General features: G+C 36.0%; 1 long non-coding RNA gene across 1 annotated transcript in view; it reads right to left on the bottom strand.

Moving 5' to 3' along the window:
- LOC135100636 (uncharacterized) overlaps positions 1–18,618 on the bottom strand; it is a 47,604-nt gene extending 28,986 nt beyond the window's left edge. Inside the window, exons 1-2 of the long non-coding RNA XR_010268852.1 lie at positions 18,434–18,618; positions 926–979 (exon numbers count right to left, since the gene is read on the bottom strand). This is a non-coding gene — a long non-coding RNA (uncharacterized LOC135100636). The remainder of the gene's footprint in view (positions 1–925; positions 980–18,433) is intronic.
- Between the last annotated feature and the right edge of the window lie 1,382 nt (positions 18,619–20,000).

Raw genomic sequence — 20,000 nt, 5'->3', positions numbered from 1 at the left:
GTTACCTTAGGTTAGGTCACAAGTATCATGGTAGTAACGCTTCCCGGGAAATCAGTTAAAAATAATACAAATACCAATTGAACAAAGAAAATGTAAATATGGTTTCTCCAGACAATGGATAATTTTTTATTTTTTTTTTTTTTGTGGAAATCAAATTCACACTAAATGAAATGTGTTACAGTAATAGTTTCCAAGGACACTATCATAACATGCAAAATATTATTAATCTACATATCGGTAAAGCACAGTAAAGGATAAATAAACAGATAAATTACAAGATCTGATATTTGCTACCTAAAAAAGTCCTCAAGTGAATATTTCTGTTATTGTGGAAAGTATTGCGTAATTGCATCTTTCCTTTCTTCACTCATATATTCGTACATACAAAAGATATATACGAAAATAAATGAACGCAAAATGATACTAATTGATAGGTTGCAACTGAATCTCCAAGTAAATATTTATACCAAAAAGATGACACCATTATAGAAAATATATGATTACGTATCTTTTTTTTCTATGCATACACTAAAATAAGCACACGAAGACTGGAATACAAAGATTATAGGTTTCAAAAAGATTCTCGGTTAATCATCAAAAGGACTTTTTTTCCCTGTAAGATGTTGCAATGAACATTATAGACTAAATTTACATTATTTCTTGTTTCATATATATATATCCTAGGAAGGCAGAAAAATGGAGACAAAACAACGCTTTAGAAAAAGGTTTAAACTAATCCTTCAATGGATAATACTACTGACACGATACCACTGAAGCACATCCTTTCTTTCCATCATAGATTCATGGGAAGCAGACAGGAGAAAGGCAGGCAACAGTGACAGGTTTCGGTTGACATGGAAAAAAAAAAAAAAGTCTAACTGCGAGTTCCAAAACAGAGGCCACATGTAATGAAGCAGGTACTCACTTTCCTCCTGCACGTGTTGGGAGTGTTCACCGCAGCACCTCCTGCCATCCTTTCCTGAAAATATCAAAACATCCACATAAGAAAGTGATGAAGCTTGACTACTCTAAAAAGAGCTAAAATTTAAGCATCACAAACAGAACCACCAGAAATCCTTTACTGCATGAGTTACAACATACACATGAACAAAAAATGAAAGAATAAATACTGAAGAAAAACACAAAATATCATAAATAAAACGTGTCAAATTCCTCCAAGCAAGAACACATGGATACATGGAAAACAACACTGAAAACAGAACACACTTGAAACGCTGTGAATGTTAAATATGCACAACAGCTGCAACAAAATAAAACGAAAAACAAAATTACATATATAACAAGATCAAATAAGGAAAAAAAATAATAATAAATATAAAGCTTGCCAACATTCAGTGGTACAAACCTAAAAACAACAGCAAGGATATATTTAGAAAATAATAAGTACCACTTCAGTCTAGCCATAAAAAGTATTCACGGCACAAAACATGAAAATCCCTTTTGAGTATCTCCGCCAAGGTGGCCTGACTCATCTATTCTTCTTTCTTTATTGTTGTTCAGTAATAAAACACCTCTACCTTCCTCCATTTGTGGTTCTGATAACAACAACAACAACAACAACAACTCTCTGACCACTCCTAGTTAGAAAACCTGCCTTTACGTGTGGTTACTGCGAGGACACAGGATGTTCCCTATAACGTCTTACACAACGAAACAACAACAACAACAAAGGCTCCACAGACCACACAGATATCGTAGTTGCTGTTGGTTCTGGATGTCACCGCTTCTTGGTAAGGATCTCAACAAAAACGAACACCTGTGAGATCCACACTCCTTCATGCTTGTGCTGCTAATTCGTCTGGATGTAGCAATACATTTAGTGTGATACCTTTCACTGGACCTGCCTAGTATAGTTGTGTCTATATATTTCAGTTCCTGCAGTCATCTGAATACAAAAGCTTTACTGCAAAGCCAAGGTAGTGTTTCGCTGGCAATAATATTCCTATATATGCATTACCAAACGCATCTTATCTTTTTTAGTCCCATGGCTTACCAAACCAGTGCCAGACGCTCTTCTGATAAGGTCCCGCAGGAGGCCATCTTTCCTACCACGGCAAGACTCACACGATTTACTCATATTTTCCCTTAAACATAATATAATGAAGCTCCAGATGTAAGGCTGGAGATGACCTGCTAATAAACAAATATATAAATAAATATCCTTATTAAAAGCATTCATGACAAGTAATTCAATCTCCCGTCGTCTGAACACATGAGTAATCACACGCCTGATGAAGGCATGCTAATGAACTCCAACCTGACGAGCTTTTTTATTCGCTACTCACACTTGAGACTCGCAAGCCCTCTGAATATTTAGGCCGCTTATCAACTTTTTATGCAAGTATCTCTCTCTCTCTCTCTCTCTCTCTCTCTCTCTCTCTCTCTCTCTCTCTCTCTCTCTCTCTACCATCATTAATCTCTGCATAGGAATGATTATTAAATGCCTTGACTGTTAAGGCCAGCTATAATAATGATAATAATAAAAATAATTATAATAATAATAAAAATAATAAAAATAATAATAATAATAATAATAATAATAATAATAATAATAATAATAATAATAACAAACAGTTGTAATGAAAACTCCAGTACATCTGGTTTTGTAGAGTTTATACCAAGCCTCCAGTACTTCCCCTACATAAGGGCTTGTGTGAGTACTTTACCCTCTCCTGGCCCTCTAGTCGCCCTTCATGGGATCCGATACCCATAATCGTATTAATTGATCTATCATATCAGTTTCGTCTCTCTCTCTCTCTCTCTCTCTCTCTCTCTCTCTCTCTCTCTCTCTCTCTCCTCTCCAGAACTATCAATATAGAGAATAGCAGGTTCGAGGTATTCTCTGGTAGTAAGACTCGGCCCCATTAGACTGTGCGAGCATTTTTATGTTGATTTGCTTCTCTGCAATAATATTTCATGTCAATGAGCCTTTGGGTGTTAATGAACTATCATCCCCATCCATAAATCTGTCTAATCTTCTTTTCAAGCTCCCTGTTGACTCTGTACAAACAAGCTAATTACAGAGCCAACTCCTGTCATCTACCACTGTTGGAGAACCGCTCTCTATTTAAATCTAAATTGATCAAGCTAAAATTAAAAACAAATGGGAAGAAATCATGGTTATTTTTCTCCAAAAAAAATAAAAAATAAATAAATAAACAAAAATAAACAGTAATTTGAATATAAATATGAATATGAATATAAACATGAATAAACAGAAAATAATAAACCAACTTCTGCCTCCACTACTAACAAGTCCTATCTTCTTTCACCATTTGTCCATACACAATCATACATTTCTTTATATGCTAATATTTCACAATATTTATAACTTTATTTTGTCCAATCTTTGTTTTCTGGTTAACAAAATGCTTCTTTTTACAGACTGTATTGTGGTAAAGTGGCTTACAGCAGGAAAGGAGAAACAACTGGCTCATCTGAGCCAAGCATGTTAACTAACGTGATGAGCAATGTGAACAAGTATTATAAGATGTTTTTGGCAAGGAAAAGATGTGGTGGGAATAATGACCACATATAAGGTTTATAATTGCTGTTAATCACTTACTTGAAGAGGACAATTGTTGTGGGTATGAGAAAAGTTTAAGATGGCAGAGGTGAGATAGAAACAAAAGTTGTTAACCTATTCTGTTATTAAGAGGTAATAGCATTATTCAAGAAAATAAATGCATATACTAGTATGCTAATAATAATAATAATACAAAGTATGCAAACATATTCCATATTTCCATATTTATAGGGACACCATCCACACCACACAAGACAGTCCAGCAATCAGGAAGGAAGACCAGCACAATACCACAGCAATTGATGCAAAGAGCAGCAGATTTTCTGCCTCCCAGGATGCTGTAATTTTTCAATGGACATCTGTCACATGCTTTGATTAGTGTGACGGTGGAGGAAGAGGAGGAAGAGGAGGAGGCAGCTTCCTGTAGCAGTATATTATCACAGTTTTAAAAGGATTACAGTAAGCACTGCATTTCTCACTGAGAAACATTTTGTCAGCAGGAGCAACAAACTCTGGCAGTCCTGTAAAGGAAGTTACTTTAAGGCAATATATTTCATGTAATGAGTATCATCAAAGATTTGTTTAATATTGACCAGGTTTCTGATTCCATTATTGGAGGCAAGGATATTGGTGAACATGACAAAAGTTTGAAAATTGGAAACCAAGCATTTTTTTTCTCTTTTTTTTTTTTGTGTGTGTGTGATTAGAGAACTAATGAGAAATGGAAATGTTTTTTTAGGATATTCCTTTTATCTGGGAAAGATTGATATTATGCAGAGTGTGATGACATGTTCATTAGGTTTAAGACATTGATACTAGAGTAACTGCACTTTTTTTTTTCTTTCTCTGACCAAGAAGGAATACAATGTTCTCTTAGAATTTTGGCATGTTTGCCGTCAATGGTGAATGGATCCATTTCTCGTACAATTCACCAAAGCTTTTGATGAGACTCAGTAACACTATTTTGAAGGAGAAAAGTAAAGTACATATAGGATAATATAATTAAATGCTGAATTTTGAATGATCATCAGCCTAAAATATGAAACTTGCTCCAACTGGTAAATTCAACATATGTAGGATTTTCAAGTAATGAACAGAATAGACACATTCCAGGGTAGGGTTACTGGCACAAAAAGCTGTCCTTATTCCAGTATAGGTATATATATCAGGTGCAGAGATCCTTTTCATTATTGAAATAGTATAGTTACTCTTCATTTTAATGATGTTTATTGCTAAATCTTGTAAAATTTGCAAGGAATGCAAGAACATTATGGAAACTGTGCCATACACACACTCTAACAAAACAGCACTTCAGGTGCTGTGGCACCACTGGTATTTGTTCAGTTCCCTTACCTTAGTTATTAATTGGATGAACCACACTTCCTTGACAAGACCACATTTCCTTGACAAGATTAAGACTCGGATTACCCATTGACTTCTGTTCCTAACTCTAAATGTGAAGATATAGTGATGGCATCAGACTACTTCTAGCTCATAATCTTTTCCATGTAACTGACTGTGCCTGAAGAAGATTTTTGAGCCTCATGAATGTCACATGACAAGGATATTTTGTCAGATACCAGCCATCAGTTAGACAGCAGCAATGAGGCAGATTAGATTTGTGATTTAGGTGGCCTTTTCATTCCCCAATGAGGAAACTTTACCTGTCATAAGTTTGTGTTGCTTCTGCATGTGTTTCAGCAACTAACCAAAAGCTTTACTTTAATCAGACTTGGAGTATTTTATGTCCCTAAATAGGAAATAGGAAGAAGAAATAAATATATAAAGTTGAATAGTAAATTAGCATACAGTAAACAGATGTGTGCACAAAATTTCTTTCTAAGGGTTTTTGTTTTTCTTTTCACTGTATTCTTGCAAGCTATTCTGCTCTTGTCCTACTGTCTCATTGCATGTCCCATGTCCAAGCTCAGGATGCTGTATTTTGTCCTGCACATAATGTTTTCTTCATTTTATCATGATGCATTATTCATATATATATATATATATATATATATATATATATAAGATATCTATCATAATGTATTTTCTCACAATATATGTAATTTTAGATATATCTTACAGTAGCATTTGATATCAGTCCTCTTATTTTCTCATGTAATGCAGCATTTCATCAGGTTTGTGCTGTTTGTTACAGCATATGCAGGAATTATTTAAATTCTGCATGTTTACTTTGTGGTGACATAAATGCTTCTCTTCTCTGAAATTTTCTTTGATTAGCTACATGTTATTAACACTATATCTTTAGCTGCCATATGCCCACTGTATATCTTTACTTCAATGTTGTTGTTGTTGTTGTATGCAGTATTGAGTTGCCATGTCATTTGTTCTGATATGGAAGTCTTTGTGTTCTCTGTTAGGTGGTGTAGCCTTGCTATGCTGACTCCGTTACCTCCTGAAGTACATTCAAAACAGAGTTGATATGGGTAGATATTAAGGAAGGATCACAGTCAGTAGTACTGGGAGTAGTGTACAGGCTACCAAACAGTACAAAGGAAATTAACACCTCACTGTGGCAGGAAATAAATAGACCAGGAAGGTACAGTCAGGTATGTGTGATAGGAGATTTTAATTTTAGGAATATCAAATAAGGCATATGGTGGGTAACAAGGAAGCAGAGGAATTTCTTAAGGTAATTCAGAGTAATTTTTTAAAACAAGTAGTCGTAGAACCCACAAGGGGGAACAATATTTTAGATTTAATTCTTACTAACAGGAAGGAAGCAGTCATGCAGGTAAAGGTTGGAGGACAGCTAGGTAACAGTGACCATTGGTAAATTAGGTACAAATTAAAATGTGAAGAAACTTTTAGAAGCAAAAACACTAATAAAATACCTGACTTTAGGAGAGCAGATTTTGAGGAATTAAAAAGGTACCTCAAAGGAGTTGACTGGCAACGGTTGCAGGGTAAGGTCAGGTCCAGGACAGAGTTGAGAAAGATAAAGCAGGATGAGAGAGGTTAGGTGAGGTGTGAGGGTGTAGGACAAGAGGAGGGAAGATGTGTCCGGAAGGGGCGGAGGAGAGAGAGAGAGAGAGAGAGAGAGAGAGAGAGAGAGAGAGAGAGAGAGAGAGAGAGAGAGAGAGAGAGAGAGAGAGAGAGAGAGAGAGGGAGATGGGTGTATGTTGAAGGGTCAGGTCATGCTGAAATGGGAAAGGTGAGGTCAAGGTGAGTAGATGAGGGAGTGGAGAGGATGGAAGAGGCCAAGATGAGGGGATTAGGTGAAGTAAATGTAGATGAGTTGTATAAATATTTCGTTGACAAACTGCATACAGGACAGCTAGCAAACATCCCATATAGAGCAATAAGATACAGAAAAATTACCCTAAATTCATAAATGTTAGGTTAAAACATTATATAGGACGGAAGGGAAGTATATATAAGAGATTAAGGGCAGGTGAAGAGGTTTTAAGGCCACAATTTAATGAATTAGTTAGGACAGTCAGGAGGTTAACGAGGAAACCTAAGGGCAATTATGAATTAAAGATAGCCAGCCAGGCAAAGACGGACCCCAAGGGATTTTAACAGGTATACAGGATGAAGAATGAAGATATTATAGGCCCATTAAAGGCAGCAGATAGGGGCTGGGGAAGACTAAAAGCAGCATACACGAACATAAATGGACTAATGTCGGCAGTGTTGGAACTAGAAGACTATTTAAAAGAGGAAAAACCGGACATCATGGGAATTGTTGAAACTAAATTGGCAAGTGAAGAGGATATATTAAATATTGGTGAAGGAAAATACAACCTCTGTATGAGAAATAGAAAGAATAAACGGCGAGGAGGTGTGATGCTTCTAGTTAGGAAGAATTTATTAGTGGAATCTGTCACATATGGGATGGAGGAGGCAGAAGTATTGAAAATAAGTTTAAGACAGAATACTGGAAGATACATAAGGTGACTTATGTTCCCCCCTATTCCAACTCTTGGAGAGAGAATGAAGTTCACAGTTATGGATAATAACCTCAGTATAAGGAAAGAGGACCACAGAAGAGAATGCCTAAACTACAGCAAGACTAACTTTGGACAACTTTGGAAGTATTTCACTGAAGTAAATTGGAACATAGTTATTCAAAAGGAGGACATAGAGGATAAGTGGACAGCTTTCCTGGACATTTATAATAAGGGAGTAGAGAAATGGGTACCCAAAAGATCAACAGAGAACCTTTTCAAAAAGGATTGGTACAGCAGATGTGCAACAGCTAGATTGGAGAGAAAAAGCATGGAACAAGTGGAAGAAAAACAAGAGACTAGACCTGTGGAACAATTATATAAGGAAGAGGAACAAATATGTCAAAACTCGCAGAGATGATCAGAAAAATTTTGAAAAGAATGTTGTGGAGAAATGTAAAGACCAACCAAAATTATTTTATAAATTCATCAATGGAAAATAAAAGAGTTAAGATGAAATAAGCATAGTAAAAGCCGGAGAATAGACAGTGGATGACCCAGAAGAGGTAGATGAAGTGTTTAACAGATACATCCACTCTGTGTTTACTAAGGAAAATAATTTCAAAGGTGAGAGGACAGCATTAGAAAAAGGGACTGACCTAAAGGAGATTAAAACATCAGTAGAAGAAGTAAAGATTATGTTGGAAGACCTGGATGTTAGGAAAGCAATGGGTCCTGATGGTGCATCAAGTTGGATTTTAAAAGAGTGTAGCTCACAATTAGTCTCAGTGTTGCACAATATAATTAGCACCACTCTGGTAAAAGGTAGAGTACCCATAGTTTGGAAACAGGCAGATATTACTTCAATTCACAAGACCAGAAGTAAAGAAGATCCATTAAATTATAGACCTGTATCACTCACAAGTGTGGTGGTGAAGATTTGTAAAAAGATTATCAAGAACAGAAAGATGAAATACCTTGAAGACAACAAGGTGATAACAGAGAAACAGTTTGGCTTCAGAAAAGGAAGATCTTGTGTTACGAATTTGGTAAGTTTCTACTTAAGAGTAATAGATATAGTGCAAGAGAGAGATGGATGGTTCGACTGCATATACTTAGATTTGAGAAAAGCATTTGATAAAGTTCCGCACAGAAGACTAATATGGAAATTGGAAAAAATTGGAGGACTCGGTGGATCACTGTTAAAGTGGATGACTGACTTTTTGACAAACAGAAAAATGAGGACAGTGATTAAAGGCAGCAGGTCGAACTGGAGAATGGTAATAAGTGGAGTACCGCAAGGTTCAGTACTTGCACCTATTATGTTCACAGTTTATGTAAATGATAAGACAGAAGGTGTAGAAAGTTACATGAACCTTTTCGCTGATGACACTAAGATTAAGAGGAAAGTAACAAATGAAGAGGACTGCAATGCTTTAAATCAGGACTTAAGATTAATGAATGGTCATTGAGGTGGAACATGGAGTTTAATGCTAAAAAATGTAGTGTGATGAGGTTTGGAGAAAGTATGAGAAGACCAGTTGGCAACTATTACTTAAGGAATGAGGAAAGCTCTATAAGATCAGAAGAAAAAGACCTAGGAGTAATTATTACTGATAATTTATCATTTGGAAAGCACATAAACAAAATTATAGGAGAAACATAATCTGCTGAGAAACATCAAGATAGCATTCTTCTATACTGATGAAGATATGATAAAAAAAACTGATAGCAATGATGATACGTCCAAGATTGGAGTACACAGCATCAGTGTGGTCGCCAAGTTTGGAAAAGGATACAAGAAAGTTAGAAAGAATCCTGAGAGCTGCAACTAAAATCCCTGCAAGCTTAAGAGAGTATAGTTATGAGGAAAGGTTGAAGAGATTGGGCCTGACTACACTAGGAAAGAGGTGATTTGATAGCAACATATTGAATATTGGAAGGAATGGAAAAGTTGGACAGAGAAGACCTTATGATACCAGATATAAGAGACACAAGAGGACATGGACATGGAAGGAAATTGAAAAGGAGTGTTTTGCAGAAGAGACATCAAGAAACACAGCTTCCCACACAGAAATATAATGATATGGAATGAGGATGAGACTGTGTGTGCAAAGACAATTCATAATTTTAAAGAAAATCTAGATAAAAGTCGATATGGAGATGGGACAGCACGAGCCTAGTGTGGCTCTTGTCCTGTATTTCACAACTAGGTAAATATAACTAGGTAGATGAGGAGCTGGTTAGTTCTGGGGAGGAGATTAGTAAAATTCTGAATAAGTATTTTTTAACTGTCTTCACCCAGGAAAACATGCAGGATATGCCAAATAGAGAACAGATGTTTAGAGCAGATGAGAATGAGAAGCTGACAGATATTTCCATAACTAAGGAGATTGTGGAACAGAAGATAGGCTAAAAAAAAAAAAGTTCAAGACACCAGGACCAGATGAAATATATCCCAGAGTAATTAAGGAATGCAAAGAGGTTATTAGTGAGCCGTTAGTTTCTGTCTTTATGAAATCACTTGAGCCAGGTGAGGTACCAGTAATGTGGAGGCAGGCTAATGTAGTACCCCATCTTTAAGGAAGGAGATAAAACTTTAGCGTCTAATTATAGACCTGTCAGCTTAACTTCTGTTGTAGGTAAAATATTGGAGTCAATAATAACAAGGAACATTTTGGAGCATTTAGAAAAACATAATTTGATAAATCAGTCACAGCATGGCTTCACGATGGGGAAATCTTGCCTGACAAACTTTGTTAAGTTTTTACAGTAAAGTGTATGAGGCAGTAGATAATGGTAATAGTTATGACATCTCATATCTGGACTTTCGTAAAGCTTTTGACAAGATACCCAATCGGAGGCTACTGAGAAAGGCTGGGGCACACAGGATAGATGGGAAGGTGTTAGGTTGGATAGGGTCATGGCTAAGCAACAGGCGACAAAGAGTTATAATAAACAGCTCTAAACCCGAATGGGATCACATAATTAGTGGGGTGCCACAGGGATCAGTATTAGGGCCATTGTTGTTTATAATATATATCAATGACTTGGATAGTGGAATTGGTGATGTTAGTAAATTTACAGATGACACAAGGATAAGTAGATTAATTAGGTCAGAATCGAATGCCATCACCTTGCAGGCAGATTTAGATAGGATGAATGAATGGACAGACAGATGGCAAATGCAGTTTAATATCAACAAATGCAAAGTACTTAGTGTAGGTAGAGGAAACCCACACAGTAGCTACACAATAAACAACGAAACTCTGGTAGGTTCAGGGTACGAAAAAGATTTAGGAGTTATAGTTAGCTCTGAACTCCGTCTAGGAAAACAATGCATAGAGGCCAAAAACAGGGCAAACAGGGTATTAGGATTCATTTTTAGAAGTGTTAAAAATAGAAGGCCCGAAATAATATTAAAGTTATATTTGGCGCTGGTCAGACGTCATCTAGACTACGCTATGCAGTTATGCTCCCCACATTACAGAAAAGATATAGGTCTATATAGTATATAAGTACAGAAGAGAATGACTAAAAGGATACGGGAGATGAGGAGTATTCCTTATGAGGCTAGATTGAAGCTGTTAAATTTACATTCCTTAGAGATATAGGTTAAGAGGGGACCTGATAGAAGTCTTTAAGTGGTATAAGGGTTATAACAAGGGGGATGTAAGCAAAATTCTTATGATCAGCAACCAGGATAGAATATGAAATAACAGGTTCAAGCTTGAAAAATTTAGGTTTAAGAAAGAGATAGGAAGAAATTGGTTCTCAAAAAGAGTGGAAGATGAGTGGAACAGATTCAGTAATCATGTTGTTAGTGCTAAGACATTAGAGAACTTTAAGATAAGATTAAACGGGTTTATGGATGGGGATGATAGGTGGAAATAGATAGGTATATTTCATACAGGGACTGCCACGTGTAAGCCTGGTCACTTCTTGCAGCTTCCCTTATTTCTTATGTTGTTACACTGCAATGTCTCTTGGTGCTGCTGCATACTATATATGTATGCTATAAGATAGTGATGACTTTTGTGTGATCTCTTAATGCAACTAACATGTGTTCTGTCTTATAAGGCATAAGTGTTTGATAAACACCTTGATGTCCCGTGCACGCGCGGGAGACAAGGTGTGCCTTGGAGCTCCTCACTTTCCACATTTTTTCTGCTTGCTACACCCGCTTATTATCCAAGAACCATTACGGGGTGCTCCGGGTATGTCTCCGCCATAAGATCCATACAAGAACCAGTACATAGAAGGATGTGAAGGAAGAATAAGCCAGCAAAACAAGTCCCCTGCCTCCGCCGCTGGACTGTTCCAACAATATTTGCCAAACGTAAACAAACCCCGGCTCGTCGCAGATTCGCCCCTGTACCTGTTTACTCCATTATACCTGCACGTAGTCTACTACTTGGATTCTCGCAAGCTAAATGGTGCAGACAAGGAGTGCGGCAGGGTCTGACGTAGCAGCTGTGGTATCTACTCCAGTTGGACAGAAGCAGGGGACAGCTATAGCCGAGATGGTCAAGACACCAACTCAAGCCATGGGACAAGCACCCACAACAAACATCCTTGACTTCATCTCCAGTGACATTGCTCGTCTGTCCGAAGAAGGTAAAGTGATAGTGAACACAATAGTGAAAGCTCTGTCTATTCTTTCCAAGGAAAAAGATGAAAAAATTGAAAAGTTGCAGGACAAAGTGACCTCACTTGAGGATACAGTCAGCAAACTTGAAAATCAACTAGATGATGTAGAACAATATGAAAGAGATACTATAATAATTAGTGGTCCTGCATTGCCCAGAGAACAAAACCATGAAAACTCAACTGACCTTGTTGTGAATTCAGTTAAAGATAATCTGCACATCAATTTAAGTCATGCTGACATCAATGTTGCTCACAGGTTAGGTTCAAAAAGTCAAAACAAAGAGAGACCAATAATTGTAAAGCTGCTAAATAGATCAAAGAAGGCAGAAATAATGGATGCCTGTGTAAAAGTTAAACCTAGCCTCTATATTAATGAAAGTCTCACTCCAAAACGACGCAATATCTTCAATACAGTTTGGGGTATCAGGAAAAAAAACAAGGAGCTTTTCCAACAGTGCTACACAAGGGATGGAAAGATCTTTGTTAAATTAAAAACATCTAGTCAAAAACACATGATAACCACTGAACAGTCTTTGAACATTTTCCTAGATAAATATCCTGTTCTGACCCAGTCTTAAATGTGCTCTCAACTCAACATGATGCAATATTTCCTACCAAACATTCTAGAAATCTTTATGTCTATTTAATTTACATATATAATGTATTCATTATCCTTTCCTGTGTATATATTTTATATGTCATATCCTATGCATGTCTCCAACTTATTATTATTCATCTTAATTTTTTCTAGATTTCATCATATGAAACTTTCTTTTATCATCTACTACTTTGCCTATTTATCTATTACTTTGCCAATATCTTGGGTATGAAGCTTTATTCTATCATCTTTACTTTGCCAATATCTTGAACATTTATAGTTTTATCAACTTAATCCTTTTGATCACCAAATTCTGCAAACATTTTGCAATCTACCTTCCACCCTTCTTATGACATACCTGGTAAGCCTTCCAATTTCTTTTTATTTAATTTTTATTTTAATTTTTTATTATGTATTTCCTTATTCTTTGATTATTCTTCTCTATCTCTACTTATCATATCCTTCCTTTCCTCTCCCTTAAACTTTTCCAAATCCCTTCCACTCCCTCCTCCCTCTCTGCTACCCATACTTGCCCCCTTTTCTACTAGCCTTTCTTTAATTCCCCTTTCTATATCATGAACTTTACTAGTGAGAATCTCCTCAATACACTTTTCAACGACTTAGAAGACAACAATGAATCTGATAGCATCGGCATAGAAATAATAAATTCCATGTACTTATCTCTTGAGTTAGATGATATCTGTAATTATCATGACCTTACCTTATACATGAATGTTATACCAAGAAGTAGCGCTGACTATATCAATATTCTCCATATAAATGCCCGCTCACTAAACAAAAATTATGACCAAGTAATCTCTTTTATCAAATCTCTTCCCAAACTCCCTGATATCTTATGTATAAGTGAAACCTGGCTCAATGCAAATAATGTTCACCTTCACGAAATTGATGGCTATAAGTCATATCATGTTCACAGGCCTTTATACTCTCCAGGTGGGGGTGTTGCAATTTATGTAAATATTGACCTACAAAGTGAAATTATTAAGGATTTTTGCATGTGTGATGAAAATGCTGAACTATGTAGTGTGAAAATTATTCTACCTACTACCTCCTACTCTGTTTCTTGTATTTACAGACCAAATAGTAAACATGCTAAAGTAAATGAATTTAATGCATATATTGATAATCTTCTTTCAAATAACTTTTTCACAAACAACAGGAATATACTCATAGGTGACTTCAATATAAACCTTCTTGAACATGTGTCACACCCTCCTACTAACTCTTTCATTACAACTATGCAATCAAACAATTACTTCCCACATATATCTCGACCAACAAGATTTTCAGACATACATACAACTGCAGCCCCATCTTTATTGGATCACGTCTGGACAAACTTCAATGAACCAGTCTCTTCTGGAATTTTCCACTTTCCTATCAGTGACCACCTTCCAGCGTTTATCAATATTCCAGTCTCTGATAAAGTGTGCAATATTCACCACAAAGTTGATTTTAGGCTACAAAATAGAGTAAATCGGTTGAAATTCACACAGACCCTATCAAATACAGACTGGAATCTCTACCTCACTAGCAGTGACACAAACACGAACTGCGACATATTTCTGGATAAAATATATAAAATATACTATTCCTGCTTCCCCAAAATAACCAAAACTATCACATCCAAAAGACTAAGTAAGCCTTGGTTAACACAGGGGTTAATAAATTCAACAAAACATAAATATCAGCTGTACAAACTATACAAACTAGCGTCAATTACAATGGACCACTACAAACATTACAGAAATTATCTAAATAACTTAATAAAATGCAAAAAATCTGAATATTACCTACAAAGGTTTGAAAATTTTAGACTTAACACAAAAAAAGTTTGGGAACTAATTACCGAAATAGAAAACATTAATAATAATAACAAGACGGTCTCCCACACACTACACTATAATGACACAGTCCTACACACTCCACATGAAATTTCAAATGCATTCAACACCTATTTTTCACAAATTGCACCTCAACTTAGCTCCCAGCTTCCTAGAGCTCAAAACTCACACATTTCTTATCTCAGAGGTAATTTCCTAAATTCCATGAATATTCCCATAGTGACAGGAAATGACATAGTCAGAGCTATTTCTGCCTTAAAAAATAAAAAATGCCCTACGGATGAAATACCTGTGAAAATAATCAAAGAGAACAAAAATCTTCTAGCAGAGCCACTCTCAAAATTATTCAATGATTCAATAAAAGATGGAGTTTTCCCTAATAGATTCAAGCTGGCAAAAATTATCCCTATCCATAAATCGGGAAGTAAAACTAATATCTCAAACTACCGACCAATCTCTATTTTACCAGTGTTCTCTAAAATATTTGAAATCATTATGAAGAACTTCCTCATGAACTACCTCAATTCACAAAAATTCTTAAATAATAGGCAATTTGGTTTCCACCCCTGACTAAATACTTTTGACGCTATAAATGTGTTTACCTCTGACCTACACGATGCCTTGAATAAACATAAGTCTATAATATCCATTTTCATTGATTTCAGCAAAGCTTTTGACACAGTTGACCCAAACATTCTAATAGACAAATTACGTCACTATGGTATTCGCGGTTGTGTGGAAAATTGGTTCAAATCATATTTAACTGGCCGATCTCATTTTACATCCTACAATAACTCTAAATCAACCATCAAACCTATACATCTTGGCGTGCCACAAGGTAGCATCTTAGGCCCTATTCTTTTCCTGATATATATCAACGATATCAGCAATGCCTCTACTGCTTTCAACACTATACAGTTTGCTGATGACTCCACCTTGTACATGATTGGTGATAATCCCACTGACCTAATCTACAGAGCCAACCTAGAATTATCTGCCTTTTCTGAATGGTGTCTTGCAAATCGCCTAACAATTAACACAGCTAAAACTTTCTACATGTTATTTACAAATACCACCACCAAATACCAACCCTTACCTAGACTTACCATATTAGATAAAGATATCACGCAAGTTTCTAAGACAAAATTTCTTGGAGTCACATTTGACAATAATCTTACCTTTAAATATCACATATCAAACCTTTGCCTAAAATTATCTAGATCAATAGCTCTATTGCTGAAAATAAAAAACTTTGTTCCAGTGGAAATTATGAAAATCATGTATTATGCCCATATATATCCACACTTAACCTACTGTAATCCAATTTGGTCCACTACCTACCCATGTCATCTACAAAATCTAAACATCCTCCACAAGAAAATTATTAGAATCATGACTAATAGTGACTTCCTCCAACACACACCTCCACTCTTTAAATCTATGAAAATCCTTCAACTCTCTGACTTATCAAACTTATCTATTGCATCATACATGTTCAAATTGATAAATTCCAACAACAACAATACCCTGACCCTAACTCATAACCACTCCACACGCTACAGGCATTCTCTACAGATTCCCCATCATACCTTAACTCTCTACCAACACTCTCTAATGTATAAAGGTCCCAAAATATGGAATAGCACCCTGTCACACATAAAAAATTCATTAAGCGTAAATATCTTTAAGAGAAAACTAAAAGAATATTTATTGTCTCAATACTGACACATCTTGTACTTCAATCAATTTTTATCAATATCAATTATTTTGTTTCTTGGTATTGTAACCAAATAGTTCATATCCTCTGTAACTAAAATAGTTTATAACCTCTAGTATATATACATATTTATTTCTGTTTGTTTAATTATTCTCAAAACTAATATTTGCTTGTTTATAATCAGATTCCACTTCAATTTTCTCTATTTCTCATGTATAATTATGATTTTTCTCCTTTCCTTCCTGTTCTTGCAAAGCCATTTATCCCTAAATCTTTTGTTATTGCTATTAATTTTTTTTTTTTTTTTTTTACATTTTCTTCAATTAGATTTTTAGTTTAGTGTTGTTTTACATTTCAGTATTAAGTAGATATTAAGTGTGCCCAAAAAGCTTGTGCTTCATAAGGGGCTGTTTGTCTTTCAATTAATTGTACCTTAAGCTTATATATGTATTACAGACAAACATAATAAAGTGTTTAAAGTGTTTAAAGTGATGTTACCAAATGTTTGTGCAGGTGCGGAAAAAAAAAAAACTTATGAATGTTGCTGTCTTTCATAGTAAGGCCTTGGTTTTATTTTCTGCCTTGTGTTACATACCTAGTGTGTGTTGTACTGTTTTTCATGTTTTATAAGCAGCACATACTTGTTAACATTTCAGAATACCTGCTGTAATACTATTAATATAAATAAAACTTTAATATTATATCTAGGTCATTTATTATTTACTTATCAAAACTACTAAAAATAAAATTAAAATTATTTTTGAAGCACTTACATAAATGGCCTGCAGTACCTGGCAGCTGTCAATCAATATCTGGATCTTAAAGGTTCTGGATAAAAGAATTTAATACATTTTGTTCATCATTAGAAATTATGCTTAAAAGTTGGGGCTTGAGTTTTCGATGCTTGGTCGTAAACAACACAAAGTCAACTGCTTAAGGAAGAAGAACGTAATAAAAACAGAATAAGATGCATTACAAAAACAAAAACTGTAACACAAGCATCGTCTCGTCATGCAGTACAGTAAAATCCCTCTCATCCGGCATTTGAGTATCTGGCAGCTTCAAGTATCCGGCACATTTTTCCCTGAGCCTTAAAATCAATAAAAAATCAATGTGTACTCACAAAATCGATTAAAATTCCCGCTCGAGGCATACTTTGTCCCCTCGTCACCAGAGCGCACTGCTTCGCGCCACCCACTGCCCACTGCATTGTGTTTACTCAGTGACTCAGTCCCGCGTGTGCACTGTTTATCACCTGATGCCTTCATCATGCCCAAAGTTGTAGAAAAGAGGAAGCGTGTTGTGCTTACACTTAAGCAGCTGATCAGATCAGCTGTTGATAAAGATCAGCTGATCTTTGTTATGGTAAGATGCGTGAGTGTTGGGTGGTGATTGTGGACATTATTTCACTTCTATTCAAGTATCCGACATGTCGGCGGTCCCGTTGATGCCGAATAAGAGGGATTTTACTGTATTCTGCACGTGAGGTGCAATGAGCCACAATCATTCCAATTCGAAAATCTTGCTCTTTGCACCAAACGGAATCTATGCACTACACTTACTCGTACTCTAACGAAACTTTAACACACACACACACACACACACACACACACACACACACGTGCCCACAACCCAGCCGACAGGGAGGGCGCACTAGGACAGCCAAGGGTGGTGGGGGTGCCTGGCCATAAATACGCGTTTTACTCTCCATGAACTGTGTGAAGCCCCGGCCCATCATCACTATTATTTGTGACTGCACCCTCACTGCGGTCATTCAAACTCAGTCCATTAGGAAAGTGAGCGCAAATAAGCTTCCAGAGAGAGAGAGAGAGAGAGAGAGAGAGAGAGAGAGAGAGAGAGAGAGCTAACCGGGCAATTCTAGTTCCCTAATTTTCAGTCATGGTAGTAGTATCGCCATGAAAGCTTCACTGACACCACAAGTCACATTCCACGTTTCCATCGTGTATATCAACCCACGGAAACTACGATATGGGATATGAAACACTGTGGCCTGGTCCTATAGTACCCAAGACAGCGAGAGGTTACCGCCATGACAGCCTGACCCTCCCGCCGCATCCCTTGATTCCGCAGCACAGCACACTGCACACGTCACTGCCTCGTCCTCATCCTGGCCAGGAGTTTACTCACCTCTCTGCAGTACGGCTCGGCCATTTCCTGCTCCAGCCGCCTCACGGAAAGGCGTAGGTACGAAAGATTGACGGACGCACACATCCACACTACACCATTCATCACTGTCACACTTGACACTGTCGCTTCTTGCTTGATGGCCTAGAGGGCACTAGTTTTGAATGGAGGATCATGGGGGATTTCAATTCATTGTACGGTATATTACTATTACCAAGGACTCTCTATATATATGCAGATGTCATGGAACAAAAAAAGTAAAGAAACAAAATTAAATAAAAATATAAAACAACTCCATTTTGTAGCTGACCCAAATTACTGTCCAGCAGATTGATAATGGCGACTTATATACCTTCATAAACGCTCTTTTATTTAAGGTTTAAATTATATTTGAAAGACAAGAGCAGATGTAGGGTTTTTTTTTTTTTTACCTCAATTAAATTGTCTGTCTTTATGATTTGCTTAGCCTTAGATGTTATTGACTTACGTATTCTATACACAGGATTGATACTTTGATAACATTTTGATAGGTATGTTGGCGAGAAATCTATGCACATATCTGACGACCCATTCAAATGGCTTGGCGACCCAACTTTGGGTCACGACCTAGGGGTTAAGAACCACTGCCTTAAGGGAATGATAACGTCTTGAATTAGAATATTTCAAGAACTGTAAATAAAACCTTGCATATTATTCATTTTTGAGATCAGTAGAAATTAGAGAAAAATATATGTTATTGTAATCCAGAACGTAAGGGATATATATATATATATATATATATATATATATATATATATATATATATATATATATATATATATATATATATATATATATATATATATATATATATATATATATATATATATATATATATTTGAGTAAAAAATCTACGCTTGGTTCGGAGGGATATTTCATTCTCGCTGACTATGCTGATTCTTGTATAAAGAATAATACAAGCCATGTAAAAATTCCCTCTCTCAAGATGTTGTAGATAAATTGTATAGTTATATGAAATGTTAACTTGCTGTAATTATAGAGAAAATCTGTATTATTGTTTTGAGACCCGAAAACTAACTAGATAACTATCTAAAATTTTCAAGAACAGCTTAAGTAAAGACAAAAGTTAAAAACTTTTAAAGATGTATTAAAAACTGATGTGTAATTGGACAGAAGGAACTAGTGTTGACGATTTGTAGTGTTTATAAAGCGCGCCAGTGCAGAGTAGCCTAAAGAAAAAATATAAATAAATAAATGAATATTGAAAGTATAAGGTATATGTGTTTGAGTGTAACTGTGTAAGAGTTTATGTGTGTGTATGTGTATGTTTGTATGTGAGTATGCTGTATACATGTATATATATTTATATGTATATGTGTAAAACACCTGTAAGGAGTCACGCTCACTCCATTCGACCTGTATAAATCTAAGCGACCTGAATTAATAGCCACTGCCTTCTGCACTAGTGTAAGCTTCATATCTGTACTATATATTACAAACAAGATCATCAAGTCTATACTTCCTTTCTTACTTTTCTTTAATACTGTCGAAACTCTTGCTTGACGTTTCT

Source organism: Scylla paramamosain, chromosome 5 (assembly GCF_035594125.1).
Source record: "Scylla paramamosain isolate STU-SP2022 chromosome 5, ASM3559412v1, whole genome shotgun sequence".
NCBI classification, from domain to species: Eukaryota; Metazoa; Arthropoda; class Malacostraca; order Decapoda; family Portunidae; genus Scylla; species Scylla paramamosain.
The sequence above is the reverse complement of the archived record's forward strand: the minus strand, read 5'-3'. Positions and strand labels throughout refer to the sequence as shown.